This window comes from Aquarana catesbeiana, linkage group LG13 (genome assembly GCF_042186555.1).
Source record: "Aquarana catesbeiana isolate 2022-GZ linkage group LG13, ASM4218655v1, whole genome shotgun sequence".
Classification (NCBI taxonomy): domain Eukaryota; kingdom Metazoa; phylum Chordata; class Amphibia; order Anura; family Ranidae; genus Aquarana; species Aquarana catesbeiana.
The window spans coordinates 49,983,072-50,004,219 of NC_133336.1; the positions used below are offsets into that span (position 1 = coordinate 49,983,072).

Consider the following 21,148-nt stretch of genomic DNA (forward strand, 5'->3'; position numbering starts at 1 on the left):
GTAGAATTAAGGGGCGGAGAACATGAGTTAAAATCGAACGTCAGGGGCGGGCGACGCAGGCGGAGTTTCACACATGCGTAGTGTATAAAGAGGGGCCTTGCGCACGTGTCGTACGTACGTTCTGTGCGTAGAATTAAGGGGCGGAGAACATGAGTTAAAATCGAACGTCAGGGGCGGGCGACGCAGGCGGAGTTTCACACATGCGTAGTGTATAAAGAGGGGCCTTGCGCACGTGTCGTACGTACGTTCTGTGCGTAGGTGATAGTGGACCGGGACGCTACTAAACGAAGGTAATTTAAAATTTATACTTTTGGTCAAGACTTTGTAGCAAGCGGCCTATATGGCTTGACAGATTGATGAGGCCTACATAGGGATAAGATGATGAGGGTTTAGCAGAAACCTAATAAGTGTTTTTTGTCTTGTGACTTTATCTTTTATACAGACATTATGAATCCCCTATTTAAGGATCCAGAGTTCCTTACTGCTTTTATTTCTAAATATAGAGAGATGAGGAATTTGTGGGAGGTGAAACACCCACAGTATTATGCAAAGCATGTGAGGAAGTCAACGCTGGAGAGACTTCTGTCCTTTGTCCAGGCGACCATCCCGGAAGCAACAATGGAGACATTGCTCAAGAAAATTGGGGTCTTGAGGAACATGTATAAGAGGGAACATAAGAAGATCCAGGAATCAATGAGATCAGGAGCATCAGCAGATGATGTTTATGTACCCAGGCTGTGGTACTACAATCAACTCCGTTTTCTTGATGACCAGACTGAAGCCAGGGCATCACTTTCAACCCTTCCCTCCACCCTTCCCTCCACCCTTCCCTCCACCCCAGCAGAGGCTGATGAGGAGCAAGCTGGGTCTTCCATCCTGGATGAACCGGATATGACCATCTGGAGTCAGGTAAATTATTTTAACAAATATTTACTGTACTAATATTAATGATGTTAACTGGATGTTATAATTGTCTAAAATAATTTTGCCCTCAAAATTGTGTATACATATAAATTGACAGTAGTGGCTAAATATGTTTGGCACCTGCTTGAAATAATTAGGGTGTCTGATTAGACTCTTTTATTAAAGAGATGTATTCACATTGAATTTGCTAGTCATGAGAAGCAAACTGTGTGTCATTGATGAACCCAAAAAAATATACTAAAACTATTGTCCTTTTTTTATACACAGGATGAGTCCATCCAGGAGGAATGTGGGGAAAGTGGCAGGCAGGAGGAGACCGGGCCCATGGACAGCCTGGAGGAGGCCGGATTCACCATCATCCTGGAGGAGGCTGGGCCCAGTGTCAGGCAGGAGGTGGCTGCTCCCAGTGAGGTGGCTGCTCCCAGTGAGGTGGCTGGGCCAAGTGAGGTGGCTGGGCCAAGTGAGGTGGCTGGGCCAAGTGAGGTGGCTGGGCCCAGTAGGAGCCTCCCCTCCACCTTCCCAAAAAAAGGGCCAGGAAGGGGACGGTCACACAGGAGGCATCCCTGCGCCTCATGCAAGAGGCCACCCGTTTTTTAAAGAGCCCCCCCGAAGCGGAAGAGTCCTATGGCTGCTACTTAGCCAGCAGGCTTCTTCAAATGGATTGGGAGCAGCGCCTCATTTGTGAGCGACTATTTGGGGAAACAATCCAGAAGGGGCTGCAGGGCACGCTAACACGAAACACCCAACTACATGAGGCAGCCCCCCCTCCTCCTCCTCCTCCTCCTGCCACAACTGAAACACCAGAGCCACAGCCTCGAAAGAAGGCTACAGGGAAGGCTGCAGGGAAGGCTGCAGGGCAGCGTGGAGGAAAGGCTGCAGGGAAGAGAAGAAAGTGATGACTTGGGTTCAGTCTGGTCTGACAGAAGACGCAGGCTGTTGTAGGACCACAGTCTGGGGACATCTATATCATTTGCTGGTGCTGTTGATCTCTGGGATTCTTGGACCAGATTGTGCTCCCTCTTATATGGACTCCTCAAGTTCCCCATTATCTTGTACACATACTTTTTCCAGCGTTGACTTCCTCTTTATTTTATTTAGACCATAAATAAATGGATCTTTTTTGAGTTTAGGTTTTTTATTTTAAATGATAGATTTTAGACACAATGTTTTAAATTAACAAGGGACAACAATCTCATTGATTTTGCAAAAACACAACAAAAATAGATTAAAATAATGTTAATAATGTTCGAGTGGTAAGTATTTAAAAAAAAAAAGAAACATAACCAAAAACGGTTCTTTGGGTTAACTTTATATAAAAAAAATAACAAATCACTATAAAAACAAAAATTATAAAGGGTTCTTTGTGGTAACTTTACAAACATTAAAAAAAATTTAAAAAATATATATAAAAATGGGTTCCCTGTGGTAACTTTACAAAAAAATTTAGAGATAAACAGAAAAAAAGTTCCACAACAATCATAAAATAAATATCTGGATAAAAATTACAAGAAAAAATGACTCCACCAAAAAAAAAAAAAGTTTAAAAAGTATTATTAGTATGGAAACATTGTTTTGAAAAAGCATACCATGTCATTCATGAGATCAAAGAGAAAAAGAATCCAGAAATCTGTTTGGGAGAACTCTGTTTGAATATGAACAGCAAAACATCTTCATTCTTTATAGCATTCGTAAAGAAGACATTAAATGCGCTGCATTCAACGATCACAGATTTTGCAGCGTGAGGAATGTGCTACCTACAATACGAACACTAGTTTTACTAGACCGAGTGCTTCCGTTTCGTTTTTGCTTATGAGCATGCGTCGTTTTTTTGTCCGTCGGACTAGCATACAGACGAGCGGACTTCGGGGTCCGTCGTAGTTACGACGTAAAGATTTGAAGCATGTTTCAAATCTAAAGTCCGTCGGATTTGAGGCTAAAAAAGTCAGTTGAAAGTCCGGAGAAGCCCACACACGATCGGATTACCAGCCAGCTTTAGTCCGTCAGCGTCCGTTGGACTTTTGTAGACGAAAAGTCCGACCGTGTGTACGCGGCATTAGTGTTGCTGTGGACAATTTTTTCCCAGCTGTTACGTCAGGCTAAGCAACTAAATCAATTGTAAAACGTATTTTTGTTTGAAGGCATTATTGAAGAAAAGAACAAGGCAAGGTTACATCTTGTCAGAAACCATGCACCAGACCTAGCCAGAAGTACAGTAAAATCACACTTGTTTATTAATAAAAATAAAAAGGTAAATAGAGTAAGCGTAGTCAAAGCATAGCCAGAGTCCAGTAACCGGATCGGGTAGTCAGCCAAGCCAGAGTTCAGTAACCAGATCGGGTAATCAGTCAAGCCAGAGTTCAGTAACCAGATTGGGTAATCAGCCAGACCAGAAGTCAGGGAGCCAAGTAGAGGAACAGCAAGCAGGATAAGGAGCCAGAAGGGATGTCAGCAAAGCCAGTCTTTAAACAGGAACGCAGGAGATGGTTTCTTGTGATGTGACCAAGGCGAAGGCAGTAATGAAGTGTGCTGGAGATCTTTAAGTAGGCGGGACTGATGAGCAGATCCACAACAGCTGGTTAACTTTGGAGAGAGATGAGAGCTGGCAATTAGCCGACAGCTGAGCGGCCAGCTCAGAGAAGGAAGGGCTGAGCCTTACCCTGACACATCTATGTGTATTTCTGGACATAAGCTGATAAACAGTGTATAATGGTTCCCTCAAGAAAGTAGAGCAAAATAGGTAAAAACAAATATAGAAATGTGGTATTATATGCATAAGAAGTACGACATCCATTAAGTCAAAAGGAAACTGTATTATTTTGGGTAGATGGGCCGTCCACCAGAAATGAAGGGAATGGAATAGGGGGAAATAAAGACAATGTGGAGGTTGGGTGGGAACGGCAGTGTTGGAGGTGGGGGGTATATTAGCAAAACAGGTTTTCCATAATTTGCTTGTCTCTACTTGTTGCCAACCATTGCTTAGCATAGTTATGTTGGCCAAAATTATAACTGGATATGTATTAGTGTTTCTTCAGTCTTTTATTGGAACATTTTCACACAAAGTAGTATAAAGGTTACATAATCAAATAACATGTGCACACATAAACATTAGATATTGATTAGATATTCATTTAAGATGGTAGTGGCATATGATGGAACCATAGTTAGAGAAACATAAGAAATATAATGAGAAAAAAAAGTTGGGGGGGGGGGTTAAAAAGAGAGGGGTCAGAAGAGGTATGGAGGGTGTTTAGGTTTGTAAGATTCAGGGGGGGCAGGAGAGGAGGTTTGGCTAGGGGGAGTTTCAACCAATACGTGTAATGTTGCAATTGATTAGCCAATTTTCAACACCAAGGAGCAGCTGCAGAAGTTTATGCCAACTCCCGAATCCACACAGATGCCCTTCTGAAAATAAAGACAATAAGATTAATATGGAGCCCCCAAGCATTATAACAAGTCAGTATGTGTACAGCGTTTGTTTTCTGCTGTTTAATGTATTGGGATCCTAGAATATCATAAAACAGAAGGGCAAGTTTCAATACCAGCTCACACTGGCAGGTGGCATTGCTAGCAATATAGCTAAAAATATAGTTCTTAGTTTAACATTTTTTTACAGCCATTTAAAAAAAAATGTTAAGTTTCCTGTAAAATACGTTCAAGGATTTCTTAACCATGACTTTACTGAATTTTATAATGTGATAATGCATTAGAGATTATGAGGACCTGGATAGCAATGTGTAAATTAATATTTTCTTTCTTTGTTATATATACGGTATATACTGTGCATATAGAGTATATATACAGTACTGTGAAAAGTTTTAGACAGTTTTAGGCAGGTGTGAAGAAATGCTGTAAAGTAAGAATGCTTTCAATGGGCACTGTGTACGGGTGAGAATTACCCGTTGCAGGGGACCAAGAGGCGTACCCAGTAATTCCTGACGTCTTGTTTTATCTCATTCAACTTACACCTAGAAAAATGTAATGTTAAACCACATAGTGGTCTCACGGATGTACTTCTAAGCACTTACTTGTTTGATGTATATGTGTTAGTGTCAAAAAATTGTAATAAAAAGATTGAAAAAAAAAGTAAGAATGCTTTCAAAAATATATATTTTAATTGCTTCTTTTTGATCAATTTACAAAATGCAAATTAAGCGAACAGAAGAAACATCTAAATCAAATCAATACTTGGTGTGACCACCCTTATATGCCCCGTACACACGGTCGGACTTTGTTCGGACATTCCGACAAGAAAATCCTAGGATTTTTTCCGACGGATGTTGGCTCAAACTTGTCTTGCATACACACGGTCACACAAATTTGTCGGAAAATCCGATCGTTCTGAACACGATGACGTAAAACACGTACATCGGGACCATAAACGGAGCAGTGGCCAATAGCTTTCATCTCTTTTCCGACAACGGATTTTGTTGTCGGAAAATTTTATATCCTGCTCTCAAACTTTGTGTGTCGGAAAATCCGATGGAAAATGTCCGATGGAGCCCACACACGGTCGGAATTTCCGACAACACGCTCCGATCGGACATTTTCCATCGGAAAATCCGACCGTGTACGGGGCATTAGGTTTTTGAAGTAACTCCATAAGATGTTCGGGTACTGCTTGGGAACAGTTTCTAGATGTTTTCTATAACATAGTGTAGGGGTATGCTCAGGGCTGGCCCAAGACATTGTGCTGCCTGGGTCCAAGAATAAGATGCTGCCTCCACCCCCCCAAAAAAAATTACACCCACCAAAAGGCCCCCACATCCATTATTTTATATCATAATTAAAATTAAATTTATCAGGAAGTCAGATTTAAATGGAAAAGCACCTTGTCTATATGTAAAATGATATGACATACCATCAGTGGAGTAGCGTGGGGGGGTGCAGAGAGGGCCGTGGCCCCGGGCGCAACATTTAGGGGGGCAAAATCCCATGCCAGCCAGTGTGTGTCACTGCCGGCTTCATCCCCCTAATGTTTACTTCCCGTGTCGCTGCGGCTGGCACCCTGTGATTCGGCGAATGGGGTCATGTGCGGCAGCCATGGCGGGGTTGGCCTATCCACGATCACGGCGGGGCTGGCCTATCTGCGATCACAGCAGAGCTGGCCTATCTGCGATTGCTATTGCGCCTGGAGTCCCGCCTCTGCCTAGGCTCCGGACCGATGTGCTGTCTTCACCTCATCCAGGCTCCCCCTCTCCTCCGGACCGATGTGCTGTCTTCACCTCATCCAGGCTCCCCCCTCTCCTCTGGACCAATGTGCTGGCTTCACTTCCTCCAGGCTGATGGAAGACACAAGCTGCTGGTGAGACTCTGCCGTGAGAGTCGGGTCATGTTGCTGGCCCCGGGGGTCCTGGATACAGTCTGGGGAGAGGGAGCAGCCAGCCAGAGAGAAAGAGATTAGAGAGATTAGACAAGCAGTTAGAGTCAGTATTGGTCAGTAGGAATACTGTAGGAATACTGTAGTGTAGTGGACAGTGTAATGGGCAGTGTAATGGACAGTGTAGTGGTCAGTGTAGTGTAGTGGTCAGTGTGGTGTGCAGTGTAATGGACAGTGTAGTGGTCAGTGTAGTGGACAGTGTAGTGTAGTGGTCAGTGTAATGGACAGTGTAGTATAGTGTAGTGGTCAGTGTAGTGTAGTGGACAGTGCAGTGGTCAGTGTAATGGACAGTGTAGTGTAGTGGTCAGTGTAATGTATAGTGTAGTGGTCAGTGTAGTGCAGTGGACAGTGTAGTGTAGTGGTCAGTGTATTGTATAGTGTAGTGGTCAGTGTAGTGCAGTGGACAGTGTAGTGTAGTGGTCAGTGTAATGTATAGTGTAGTGGTCAGTGTAGTGCAGTGGTCAGTGTAGTGTAGTGGACAGTGTAGTGGGCAGTATAGTGTAGTGGTCAGTGTAGTGTAGTGGACAGTGTAGTGGTCAGTGTAATGAACAGTGTAGTGGACAATGTAGTGTAGTGGTCAGGTAGGTCAGTGTAGTGTAATGGTCAGTGTAGTGGACAGTGTAGGAATTAGGTATTGTAGTGGTCAGTGTACAATGGACCCACTGGGACCCATGGTAGGGCCGGCCCTGGATATGCTGCCCTGTACTCTGGGTGTGCCACCTAATGTTCCAGAGATTATTTACAGTAAAAAAAAAAAAAAAAAAATATATATATATATATATATATATATATATATATATATATATATATATTTTTTTTTTTTAGGTGACAGAATATACTATAAAAAAATTGTGACAGACTAAATAAAAAAAATAAAAGGCAAGTGCAAAACCATATATGATATAAACCACTCAGTGATAGAAAGAAGATATATTCATAGATGAGAGTCCCATAACAAACCAAAGTGATTGAAGAAAGTTGAAATAAAAAGAGTGCAGTGTGATAATGTGCAACTACCCAGTGAAGGCGAAGTATGGTAGTCCAATGAAGTGCTCCAAAACCTTCCATCGCACCCCTGTGAAATGGACACTCACCGGAAAGGATGGCTGCCGTAACAGCAGCAAGCACGCATTTAGTGAAAATCCGACATCCAGTTGTCCAGCCAGACTTCTCATTAAGATGCAGCTAGGACAAATGAAGCTCACCAAGAGCCAAATAAAGTCTTCATAGTGTAGTAGTTTTATAAAATCGTTGTGGCGTTAAAAAAAACATAGTACAAAGTAAAAAACATCTATGAATATATCTCCTTTCTATCACTGAGTGGTTTATATCATATATGGTTTTGCACTTGTCTTTAAAATTTTTTTTTAGCCTGTCACTATTTTTTTATTTTACATTCTGTCACTTAAAATATTTTTTTGGGCGCTATACTACTTTTTCTGATGTACGATTATAAGTTAGATATAATACTTATTTGTGCCAGCAGCCATTTTAATACAGAACAGATATATTTTCTACTTTGTTTGATTCAAACAATAATAGATCACTGTTGTTGCCCATAGCTTCTGGGTATATGCACTACTGTGCAAAAGGTATAGGCAGGTGTGAAAGAATGCTTTCATAAATATAGGTGTTCATAGTTTATAAATGGAAAGCAGATGAACCAAAGAGAAATCCAAATCAATTTCTATTATGTACACTTGCACACAGGTTTTGAAGGAACTCAGCAGGTAGGTTGTTCCAAACATCTTGGAGAACTAACCACGGATCTTCTGTGGCTGTAGGCTGCCTCAAATCCTTCTGTATCTTCATATAATCCCAAACAGACTCTGATCTCAGATGATGCTGAGATCAGGACTCTGTGGGGGGCCAAACCATCACTTTCAGGACTCCTTGTTCTTCTTGATGCTGAAGATAGTTGACATTGGCTGTACATTTGTGGTTACTGTTCTGCTGTAAAATAATTTTGGGGCCAATCACACGTTTCCCTGATGGTATGGCATGATGGATAAGTACCTAAATCTCTTATATCATTGCACTGTAAACACAAAAAACGTGTCAATGGCTACATAATTAACAGTGTAACTATGTGCTAACACACAATCCTGCAGCCTCTTTTTTAATCTAATACACTGAGAAATCTTAAAATTATATATAGATATGGGAGCATTTTTATATTTGAGGAATATACGAAGGTGAAGTGTTGGTAATACTCAGACCTTCCAGCAGCCAGGTGAAACATTGGGATTGAAATACACCCAAGCAATATTTGTCGAACATTCGTGTGAGGCAAATCCCTCTGGTGAGTTCGACACATAAAGGGGATTGGCTGGAGCACTTCAATTGGTGATTTTTACTTACTTTTATGTATTTTATTATATGAAGAAATAGAGACTCTCAGCGCCTCTGAAATCTATATATAATGGATAACTACCTGCCTGTATTTCTCAGCATTGAGGATACCATTGATACTGACTAAATCTGTAACTCCATTTTCAGAAAAGTAGTCCCAAACGTGCAAGGAACCTCCACCATGCTTCACTGTTGCCTGCAGATACTCATTATTGTATTGCTTTCTAGCCCTTCGGCAAACACATATTTCAAATTTTAACTTATCAGCCCAGAGCCCATGCTGTCATTCTTCTGCACCCAGCTCCTATGTATTTATGCATAGTTGAGTTGCTTAGCCTTGCTTCCATGTCAGATGTATGGCTTTTTTGACTGCAGTTCTTCCATGAACACAACTTCTCCAGACTGCTCCGCACAGTAGATGGGTTATCTGGGTCCCACTAGTTTTTGACAGTTTTGTGCTGATGGCACTGCTGGACATCATCTGGAAGGGAAGTAAGGGTGATTGCCTTTCATCTGCTGCATTGTGTCCTTGGCCAACCATTGCATCTATAGTCCTCTACATTGCCCATTTCTTTGCCCATTTCTTTCTTTTTTTCAGACAACTGACTCAACAGATATGGCCTAGGATTTCCCCACTTTCCTGCCTAATCCCCCCTGTCTATTGTATCAGCTGCCCTGTTTGCATTATCTCTTTCACACGGGCAGGCGGACTTCGCCAGCAGATCTGCCTGCTCAACATGGGATCTCTCCACTGATCCCTGCTGAGCAGGTGGATGATAGGTCTGTGTCCACTCCACCTATGCAGAGCGGACACAGATGCAGCCCACTTTCCTCTATGGGCAGTCAGATGTAAACAGACTGCCTGTTCGTTTACATCCAACTGTCATCCGATCCACCAGACAGATGAGGAACAGATCTCCTATCTGTCTATTTTTAGTGGATAGGATCGGTTTGGATGTTGGCAGGTATCAACGGACACCTGTCCATTTACATGCGCCACTCCATAGAGGGCAGTGGAGGGTCCGCCTAAAAAACTGACAGGCAGACCTGATTGGTCCACCCATGTGAAAGGGGCCTTACACTGCCAAATTGCTGAATGCTGGAGAAGCCACTATCCATGGGTGTAGCACCAGGGTCTGCAGGCAGCCTGTAGTGGGGGGAGCTGCTGGGTCCCTCCCACTGCTCCAATCTCTGTACAGGCTATGATACCACCACTACCTTTATAAGGTAATATTAGGAAGTGCAAAGACATTTGGTCCAACAGAGAATTTATATACTTTTTTGCTATTAATGAACATATTTATATAAAACATTTTGGGGCATGAGTTCAGAAATACTTTATCAGTCTATTTCATATATTTAACTAAGTGCCTCCTCCATTGACAGCTCCTTTAGTCCAGTCAACTGCTTTGGTGCTTGATTTGTGAAGGTCCATCACAGGACTGTCCCGAAGGGTAATATTTTCTATCCACACAAGTTAGGTGGATAGAGGAATCGCCCCCCTCCCAGAACACTGTATTCTAACAGTGGGACTCTCTGCTGTCAGAATACACCGATCAGCAGCTGCAGCTCAAAATTTGGCTGGTCCCTACTGATCCATCTATGGCCAGCTTTAGTCTAAAGCCTCGTACACAGGATCTGATTGTTGGCAGGGGATTGTGTGATGACAGACGGTTGGCCTAAAATCCGACCGTTAGTACGCTTCTTCAGACAATTTTTGTCCAATTTTCGGCCAACAAATGTTGGATGGCAGGCTAGTAAACTTTCGGCAGGCAACGGTCTGTTGTCAGATTTTCATATCGTCTGTACACAAGTCCGTCACCCAAAAGTCCAAAGTGCAAACACGCATGCTCGGAATCACCAAACACGACATTAGCAGAAGGTGCCCAAAGGGTGGCACTCAAGAGCTGAAATTCCACGTAGTACGTCACTACGTTCGTGTTTGTTGGCCGACAATTGTGTGCTGTTAGTATGCAAGACAAGATCCAGGCACACACCCTTTTGACAAAAGTCTGAAGCTCTGTTGGCCAACAATCTGATCGTGTTTATGAGGCTAAAGAGTTGGACAAGCCAGGAGACTCAAAATCTAGCACAGAGGCCAGGGCTTAGGGGATGTTAGCCAGGATACAGGCCTGTGTTGCTGTATTTTGTGAATATACAGTGCCATGAAAAAGTATTCCCACCACTTGAAATTTTCCACATTTTGCCATTTTACAACCAAAAATGTAAATGTATTTTATTGGGATTTTATGTAAAAAGTCTAAACACATAATTGTGAAGTGGAAGGAAAAATGATAAATGGTGTGGCGTCTAAAATCAAATGGAACCAATTGCCTTCAGAAGTCACCTAATTAGTAAATAGAGTCCACCTGTGTGTAATTTAATGTCAGTATAAATACAGCTGTTCTGTGAAGCCCTCAGAGGTTTGTTAGAGAACCTTAGTGAACAAACAGCATCATGAAGGCCAAGGAACACACCAGTTAGATCAGGTATAAAGTTGTGCAGAAGTTTAAAGCAGGGTTAAGTTATAAAAAAATATCCCATGCTTTGAACATCTCACAGAGCACTGTTCAATCCATCATCCGAAAATGGAAAGGAGTATGGCACAACTGCAAACCTACCAAGACATGGCCATCCACCTAAACTGACAGGCCAGGCAAGGAGAGTATTCATCAGAGAAGCAGCCAAGAGGCCCAGGATAACTCTGGAGGAGCTGCAGAGATCCACAGCTCAGGTGGGAGAATCTGTACACAGGGCAACTATTAGTCGTGCACTCCACAAATTTGGCCTTTATAGAAGAGAGGCAAGAAGAAAGCCATTGTTGAAAGAAAGCCATAAGAAGTCCTGTTTGCAGTTTGTGAGAAGCCATGTGGGGGACACAGCAAACATGTGGAAGAAGGTTCTCTGGTCAGATGAGACCAAAATTAAACTTTTTGGCCTAAAAGCAAAACGCTATGTGTGGCAGAAAACTAACACTGCACATCACCCTGAACACACCATCCCCACTGTGAAACTTGGTGGTGGCAGCATCATGTTTTGGGGATTCTTTTATTCAGCAGGGACAGGGAACCTGGTCAGAGTTGATGGGAAGATGGATGGAGCCAAATACAAGGCAATCTTTGAAGAAACCTGGGTCTATAAAGGATACTAGACATTTGTTAGCCCACATGCAGGAAATTTTTTGGTGTACAGAATGTATCTGGATCACTATAGATGTTAGATCTTTGTATTCCTGCATTGCTCACTCCCTAGCACTGACAGCCATCAAACACCATCTTTCATGTTACAGTATTTACAGTCCTAATGTACGTGAGTTCATTTGTAGAGCAGTAGAATTCCTTCTAACACACAACTTCTTTTTTCAGGTTTGATGAACGATACTACATTCAGAGTCGAGGTGCATCTATGGGGGCAAAATTTTCCCACTGTTTAGCGAATCTCTACATGGGCTGATGGGAATAATCTACTTTCTTTGCCCACGGTAATTCATTTAAAACCTATATTGCCTGGTATGGTCGTTTCATTAATGACCTGATTGTAGTATGGCATGGATCGGGTGAACTAACTCTCTAAATTTGGAGTTCACCTGTGTGCACCACCCAACCCAAATAGACTTTTTGGATTTGACCTTGATGGGGTATTTAGATAGCAACACAGTGACTTCCAGAACTTTTAGGAAGCCCTGTGCAGGGAATTCCCTTTTACTGGTCGAACCATTAAGTTTTTACCCACTGGTGAATTCATCAGGGCCAGGAGGAACTGCTCTACAGACAAGGTTTTTTTGGAAGAATGTACAGCGATTCAAAAGCAACTCAAAGAAAGGGGTTACAATACACGAACAATAGCTAGAAGTAAAAATATAGTGTTTCACAGAGATCGGGTGGAGATGATTTAGAATAGTAGTGCAAATAAACATAAACAGTGCAGTGTCTTCAATAGAAATAAAGTTCATTTTGTCACTACATTTTCTTTAGAATACAACAAAATTGTCGCGATTCTCAAAGAACATCTTCCCATCCTGTATGCTGACAAGGATCTGTACAGTGTCATCCAGGGGGGTTGTCGTTTTTCTAGTAGAAGGGCCCCCAGTATGGGTAGCATGCTGTCACCCAGGCTGTTTTGCTCTCAGAAGCCAAACAAACCACAGACCTGGCTCTCCACTGTAGGTTCCTACATGTGTAGGCTTAATACCTGCAGTCAATGTCATAAAAAAGCACCTCAGTTTTTTCCTTTTCTGCTAAGAAAACATATACCATCAAACAGTATATTAACTGCAATTCTAAATCGGTGGTTTATGTTATTCAATGTAGTGCCTGCAGCCTGCAATACATTGGGTGTACTATACGCCCTTTGAGAGTTAGAATCTCAGAACATGTGAATGACACTACAAATATCAATGCTAAAAATATCTCAAATGTGTCAAAACATTTCAGAGAATTTCATCATGGTAATCTTGATACTTTTTCCTTTTTTGGTGCTGAACAGGTTAAAAAAACCCTAAGAGGAGGTGACATTCATCGTATTTTGCTTAAACGTGAAGTGTGGCGGATCCATACTCTCAATACTAGAAAACCGTATGGCTTGAATGATAGGATGGACATAAATCTTTTTCTAACATAATCGCATTGTTTGATTCATTTATTGTACCACTTTGAACAAGCTTTATTTGTTCATGATATGTCCTTCATAAGCCTGCTGTGCTTCTTCCTTTCTTCTCTCCATGTGTTTTTAATTGTCTTTGATTGCTTCTGATCAGGTTGCACCCGCCCCATTTGGACTGCTTACTTTGTTATAAAAATCAGTTTTTAAATCAAACATGTATACTTTGATGAAGGCTTCTTAGCTGAAACGCGTCAACGTATAGCCTGTACCCGTGTACCCATGTAACCAATAAAGGACTTTTATTCAAGAGCATCCGAGTTGCCAGCCATTTTTGATTCAAGTATTGTATTTGGGGCCTGAACATCCTGGCTAGAGCACCGGATCACAGCTCGTGGACTTTCATATTGGCAGTGGAGCTGGGGTAACATTTTGTTAATCTTTGAAGAAAACCTGTGTGAGTCTGCAAAAGACTTGAGACTGTGGCAGAGGTTCACCTTCCAGCAGGACAACGACCCTAAACATGCAGCCAGAGCTACAATGGAATGGTTTAGATCAAAGCATATTTAGTTGTTAGAATGGCCCAGTCAAATTCCAGACCTAAATCAAATCATCAATTCTTCAATTTTTCTAGGTATACTTGCACGCAGTATTTATAGGAACTCGGCAGGTGGGTTGTTCCAAACATCTTGGAAAACTAACCACAGATCTTCTATGGATGTAGGCTGCCTCAAATCCTGTCTCTTCATGTAATCCCAGACAGACCCAATGATGTTGAGATCAGGTGTCTGTGGGGGCCAAACCATCACTACCAGAACTTTTTGTTATTCTTAACGCTGAAGATAGCTCTTCATGACATTGGCTGTATGTTCGGGGTCATTGTCCTGCTGCCAAAAAAATTTGGGGCCAACCACACACCTCCCTGATGGAATGGCATGATGGATAAGTACCTTCCTGCATTTCTCAGCATTAGGACACCATTGATCCTGATCAAATCTCCAACTCTATTTGCAGAAATTCAGGCACAAACTTGTAAGCAACCTCCACCATGCATCACTGTTGCCTGCAGACACTTATTATTGTACCTCTCTCCAGCCCTTCACAAACAAACTACCTCCTGCTTCAGCCAAATGTTTAAAAATTTGACTCACCAGTATAGAGTAGCTGCTGCCATTTTTCTGCATACTTGAATCTCTTGTTTCTTGTCTTGCCTTGTCTTGTTTCCATGTCCTATGCACAAACACATATTTATAGGTATATATAGATGTAGCACCCTGAGGTTTAGGCAGGGTCGCTCATAAATTTACCTGTCAGGTGTAGTTACCTTGGCTCATTGTTAGGGATCAATTGATTCCACCCTAAGTCTAGAATTGCTGCACTTCTCTCTTCTGCTGCTAGGTGGCCGGGTACCTGGGGACAGTAGATAAGACAAGGGCAAAGCAAGGACGGACTAGGAGTATATGGGGTATCTCAGCCAATGGGCAGGGGTTTTCTTAAATTTCTTGGCCTGCTGGGAGAACCTGTATATTTGGGTGGAGTCAGGTGATCGGTGTTCTGTGCCACCTGGATGGCTGTCTGGGTGGACGTGTGTTGTATTGCCCAGGCTGCTAGGCTGGAGTTTGGGCCTATCTCATGCACATCTGGCTGCTAGGCTGTCTGAGGGCATATCCAAAAGCAAGAGAGCAGCGTAGGGTTGGGACTGCAGCTTGCAGTCCAACCAGAAGTGACAGTTCTGCTTGCCGGAGAACCTGTCATGGTCAGAGGTAAAGGGGAAGCTGTCGCCACTAAGGGACCAATCACCCTATTACCAGGGACCACAGTGAGTAGCTGAAGCAAGTACTGGAGCAGTATTCTCACCAACCGGGGATGGCGAAAAATTGGGAAACTTCAGCAGGTGTCAAGCCAGGGACCCAGCCAGCTGAGGTGACGCTCGCAGAGCAGCCTTGTGTGTCAAGCCAGGGACCGAGCAGGCCAGTGGGGTGAAGCTTGAGAAGTATCTGGAGTGCCAGGCTAGGGACCCAGCAGAGAAGCGGGGGTGATGCTTGAGGAGGATAAGTGAAGAAGCTCAAGGGACTCGGTGGCAGTGAATATGCAAGTCTAGTGAGAGAGACTGGGAGCTCAGTGGGTTGAGAACCTACATGAAGTGATTGTAGGGAGAGTGAAGGAGTTTGTTACAATTTGTGTTAGGAACTGTTCTAAGACTATTGCCATAGGAGACAGAATTCCTACACATGCAAATGTGGTGTCTTGCTGGATGCCTTTCCCTGCATGGCTGTATGCCTTTCCCTGCATGGCTGTCTACCTGTAGAAGTCTCGGAGTCTGCCAATTAACATTAGCAACATCAACATTAGCAACTACTAAAGGGTGTCCTGGCACTAAACCCCCTCTCCCACGGTTCTGTTCAAGAGAAATAAAATCTCTTTGCATTAAAGAAGTGTCTGGCGCCCATGAATCTACCTTACACTAAACCCACTATGCATTACAACCCACTCTATATGGAAGGATGTCAGCAGCTCTTGACTCTGGAGGTTCTCATTGGACTAAAGGAGGCCTGGGACCTTGCTACATATAAGTTATGGCTCTCTTTTAACAATGCAAAAGAATAAAAATGTTTGTATTATGTCCTGCAAGCTCAGTAAGTCCCTGAGAATTGAATATGATGTATATGGGTGTAGTAATAACCCGATCATTCTTCACAAGAGGTCAAGACTCTCAGAAGGACCATCACTGCCCTTTAGTAAAAAATATCCTGTTAGTCTAACCTCTCTGAACCTTGCTCTTCAGTCATCAATGGAGATTTTTCTAACACAATATCATTATCTTCTCATGTCAGAGGCATAGAAGTAAAATGAATCTGGCTTCCTCTCCTTAATGCGTTTTTTTCTAATTTTCCAAATGATTCTCTGTTTCTGGTTAAAGACCAGCACACTGTGATGAGTTCATTAGGACGTTGGTGCTTATTGGGTGACTCACATTAAGCACTAGACAATCTCTCAGTTAACAATAATTAGATGAGGTCATTAAGGCTACAATGAGATCACGATTGCCAGAAATTGCCTCACCTTCTGTAATGTAAGGTCAAAGGAACTATTAACTATTATATAATGGCTTTTCTTTATGCATCGTATAAGTATTAAAGGTCCACTTTTGCTTGTACAAGATTGAATTATCGTCAAATTGTATATTGAAGAGGCAGGTGAAGGATGGAAATCACCGCGTTACGGGAGTGTTGGTGGTGGGTGATCAGACTGTGGAAGCAGAATACAGACAGGTATTTTACAGAAAACAATAAATCCATATGAGATGGTGAAAAGGTGGACTACACGATTGGAAAAGAAGTTATAGAAATTATAAATTAGGCAAGAACTGCATGAAAGCCCAACTCCAGACGTTTTGTTTTTAATTGAATGGTAACCAATATGGTAAAAAAAAAAATAAGTATGCTCAGGCTGCAATTCTTATTTCCTCCAGCAATTAACAAAATATGCATGCTCAATACAAATGTTTCTTTTTCATGAACACTCAGCCCTCACCTTGCAGCGACTGGTAATACCACTCACTTAGCACTGAATGGGCTCCTGAGCTGTGCATGTATTCTTGCTTCAACAAGCAAAATTTGTCAGGTCAGCTTTTTCTCTCTTTTCTTGTGCATGTAGAAAAAGGTTGTTGATCGGCAGACCATGTAGGAGTAGGTTTCTGGTGGGCAGCCCATGTAGGAGTGGATTGTTGGTGGGATGGCCATTTAGGAGTGAATTGTTAGTAGACAGACCATGTAGAAGAGGATTGTTTGTGGGCAGACCACGTAGAAGAGGGTTGTTGGTGGGCGAGCTAGGAAGGGGTGGGTTGATGGTGGAGAGACTATATAGGATTGGGTTGTTGGTGTACAGGCCATGTAGGAGTGGATTTTTGGTGGACAGGCCATGTTGGAGTGGATTGTTGGAGGACAGGCCATGTAGGAGTGGATTGTTGGTGGACAGGCCACATAAGACTAGATTGTTGGTGGGCAGGTCATACAGAAATGGATTCTCGGTGGGCATGCCATGTAGGAGTGAGTTGTTGGTGGACAGGCCATTTAGGAGTGGATTGTTGTTAGGCAAGCTATACAGAAATGGATTGTTGGTGGGCAGGCCATGTTGGAGTGGGTTGTTGGTGGGTAGGCCATGTAGGAGTGGAAGAGGACAAAATAATTTTGTGCCTCACTGCAAATGTAACAACAAAATGTATTCTGTGTGTTAATAGATAAAATCTGTAGTGGAATCAAAATTGTGTTGCTAAATGTCAAGTTGCTGTTCATTATAAAATGATAATGGTCCCCAAAGAGAACTTTAATTTTGTCCATTCAGTGAAAAGGTACTTAAAGCGGGGCTCCACCCAAAAGGGAAAGCTGACCCTCCCCACCGCCTCCACTGCCACATTTGGCACTTTTTTGGGGGGGGGGAGGGGAGCGGGTACCTGGTTTTGACAGTTACCTGCTCCCACTTCTAGGTAAGATCGCCACACATCAATCTACCACATTTCCAGCTCCTCATCCTCTCCCTCCCCCCGCTGCCTTCTGGGACACAGAGGTCCCAGAAGATGGCGGGACCATTCATAAAGGGCAGCGCGACTTGTGCATGCACAGTAGGAAATTAGCTGCTGACTTTTAATTTATTTTACAGACCGGAACTCCTCTTTAAGAGCAAAGTGGATAAGAATCACAAACTCGCTGCCCACTCTCTCCTCTCGTTCTGTGTACCCAATAAAGCTTGTGAACAACCTGGTACTTTCCGGTAAGGATATTGTTCTCTTCTCAGCTTTAAGGGCTGTCACACACCTAAGTTCTGCCCTAGTGTCGGGGCAGAATTTACACAGAGACTCTGTGGGGGAGCTCCAGCGGGCGAACAGGGTGGCATGAATATGTTTCAGTACCCTTTGTGCTCTAATATGTACCTCTTACTTTGTCCTGAATGGGTAGGACCAGATTTGGAGCCTCTATTTTTTGCATTCTGTATCCCAGCTAATGTAATGGACCCCCAAGAGGGGAATTACCCAGTTCCCCTATACTTCGGAAAGATTTCATCTAATTTTTTATTGTTCTTTTGAGACAGGAAGGTAATTCTCCCCAGAGGGACAAAAAAGAAAAGAAAACTGCAGGCATTTTAACCATTCCCCACTCTGTGCAAACCCCCCCCCCCCCCAAAAAAAAAAAAAAAAAATTGGCTTTCGATATACTTTAAAATACAAATATAATTTTTTAGGTGCTGTCCTGTTTATCTGTACTAGTGCAGGTACCAAGGCAAGGCAGCTTTAAATTTCTTCATTATATCTTTCGTATAACGGTATAGAATTCTGGAACAGCTGTGTGAAACTGACATGTTTCATGGCCCCCACCCAGCATGTGCTTAGCTGTATAGGAAAACTCTTACAGAGTGACTCTATCAGCTAACTGGTGAGACCTTGACCCACTATATTGATTATGCTCTATCTCTGGCAGCTTCTTGCAATTACATACCGAGTTTATTTTGCTGGCTGTCTGACCTAACACCAGCTCATTTGGGGCCCACAGTTGTGCTGGCTGTCATTGAAAGTCCATTCTGTCTTTTCAGCTGTATTTCCTGCAACCAATATCATGTGTATGGTATAGCACGACCATAGCTCCAAACTGTCCCTGATTTTGAGGGACTGACCCTGATTTGGAGCAATGTCCTTCTGTTCCTCTTTCCTCCTCATTTGTCCCTCATTTTGGTCTGATCTATATAGTTGTATATAAAATGCACTTTTTATCTTTCAAAAGGTGTTTTCCAGTGCTAAACATTTCATCCAATTTCTCAATTGCTGCATTTGTAAAATTTAAATGCCAATATAAAGGAATAGTAGTGGTAAAAAAAAGCTCTTGTGGATTTAATTAAATATTTTTTGGTTAATTTTCCTTTAAGGGGGTGTGGCAAGAGGCGTGTCCTATGCCTACACACGTTTGCTAGTAGGTGTCCCTCATTCCCATCTCAAAATGTTGGGAGGTATGCACAACTGCTGGCATAGTTGCTCTATAGTGATCAACTAAAACCACAAACAACCAATTCAAAACAACCTCTCAATAGCAATGTAATCAATATATCGTTATCAGTAAATAGAGAATGAATGTCAAGCAAAATCAGCATGGGGTAAAACTCAATTACATCAGTCTTAAAGGTTTTCAACAACAGAAAAGAAATGCAAAAAAAGCACATTCACCAAGGAAAAGTGTAATGCCCCGTACACACAGTCGGATTTTCCTATGGAAAATGTGTGATAGGACCTTGTTGTCGGAAATTCTGACCGTGTGTAGGCTCCATCACACATTTTCCATTGGATTTTCCGACCCACAAAGTTTGAGAGCAGGATATAAAATTTTCCGACAACAAAATCCATTGTCGGAAATTCCGATCGTGTGTACACAAATCCGACGGACAAAGTGCCACGCATGCTCAGAATAAATAAAGGGATGAAAGCTATTGGCCACTGCCCCGTTTATAGTCCCGACGTACGTGTTTTACGTCATCGCGTCATCGCGTTTAGAATGATCGGATTTTCCGACAACTTTGTGTGACCGTGTGTATGCAAGACAAGTTTGAGCCAACATCCATCAGAAAAAATCCTAGGATTTTGTTGTCGGAATGTCCGAACAAAGTCCGACCGTGTGTACGGGGCATTAGGTTGTATTTAGGTATTTATATACAGAAATAAGGAGAATTCAGATCCTGTACTCACTTCCACAATTCAAGGGTTCAAATTGCATCCAATAGGGTTGTCACCTCATCCCTTTAAACCCGAAAACTTATTAATTACACAGGTTCTGTGGCTGATTAAGGCTGATTAAGGTGGTGATTAAACTCACTTGGTGCCTTATCTGCTTTTAATTAGCCTCAGAACCTATGTAATTCATATGTGTTGAGGTTTAAAGGGATGAGGTGGCAACCCTAGTATCCAGGTCACTAATGATCCTTCTCAATAAGCATGCAGGACAAGGCAAAGGTTCACTTTATTGCCCACCTCCAGCAGCAAATACTAATTTTTCCTTAACTTCTCTGCTGATCTTTTTACCCACAGGGAACAAAGTTTCAGGGATGGGCTCAGCCCTTCCTTCTCTGAGCTGGCCGCTCAGCTGTCGGCTAATTGCCAGCTCCTATCTCTCCACAGTGACTCACCTGTTGATGATATCCTCCTCGTCAGTCCTGCCTACTTAAGCCGTCGAGTCCAGATGATCTCTGCCTTCGCCTTGGTCATATCTCTAGAGACGCTTTCCTGTGTTCCTGTTTAAGACTTGCTTGGCTGATGTTCCTTCTGGCTCCAGATCCCGCTTGCTGTTCTACTACATTGTTCTCTGGTTTCCTGACGTTTTGGCTTGTCTGACTATTCTTTCCGTTTCCTGAACTCTGGCTTTTTTTTTTTTGTTTTGATTACGTTTACTCTGTTTACCTTTTTACCTATTATTATTATTAAACAAGCATGATTTAACTGTACTTCTGTCTCAGTCTGATTCATGGTTTCTGACACAAAGGGAACTTTAGACTTCTGAATATTAGGAGCATGTGACTCATTCCTCTTCCTGGTCCTGTGCTGTCACATGCGGGGCAAGGAGTCAGTCCTCAGCTCTGAATGAATCACAGCTTACAAATGACTTCCGTTCTGTTAGGATTAAGTTCGCCTGCTGGTGGCACTGTGGTGCTCTGGGCTGATTGTTGCAGTTCTAGTGTCCACCAGCAGGTTTCTCCCAGCAGTCAGCAGGTTCCAGCAATCGGTTCCACCTGCTCACATTTACTGGGAGGGTAATTCAATTCTAGTTCTGCTATGGCCCCTTGCCTCAGTGTTACATCAGGAATCAGCAGCTGGTAGACCAGATATATGTAGCTACAGTGGCGTCACTAGGGGGTGGCTTT

The 21,148-nt window shown here is 42.7% G+C and overlaps 1 long non-coding RNA gene across 1 annotated transcript in view; it reads left to right on the forward strand.

Moving 5' to 3' along the window:
* LOC141117102 (uncharacterized) overlaps positions 1–18,026 on the forward strand; it is a 59,565-nt gene extending 41,539 nt beyond the window's left edge. The window contains exon 3 of the long non-coding RNA XR_012237103.1: positions 17,912–18,026. This is a non-coding gene — a long non-coding RNA (uncharacterized lncRNA). The remainder of the gene's footprint in view (positions 1–17,911) is intronic.
* Positions 18,027–21,148: the final 3,122 nt, after the last annotated feature.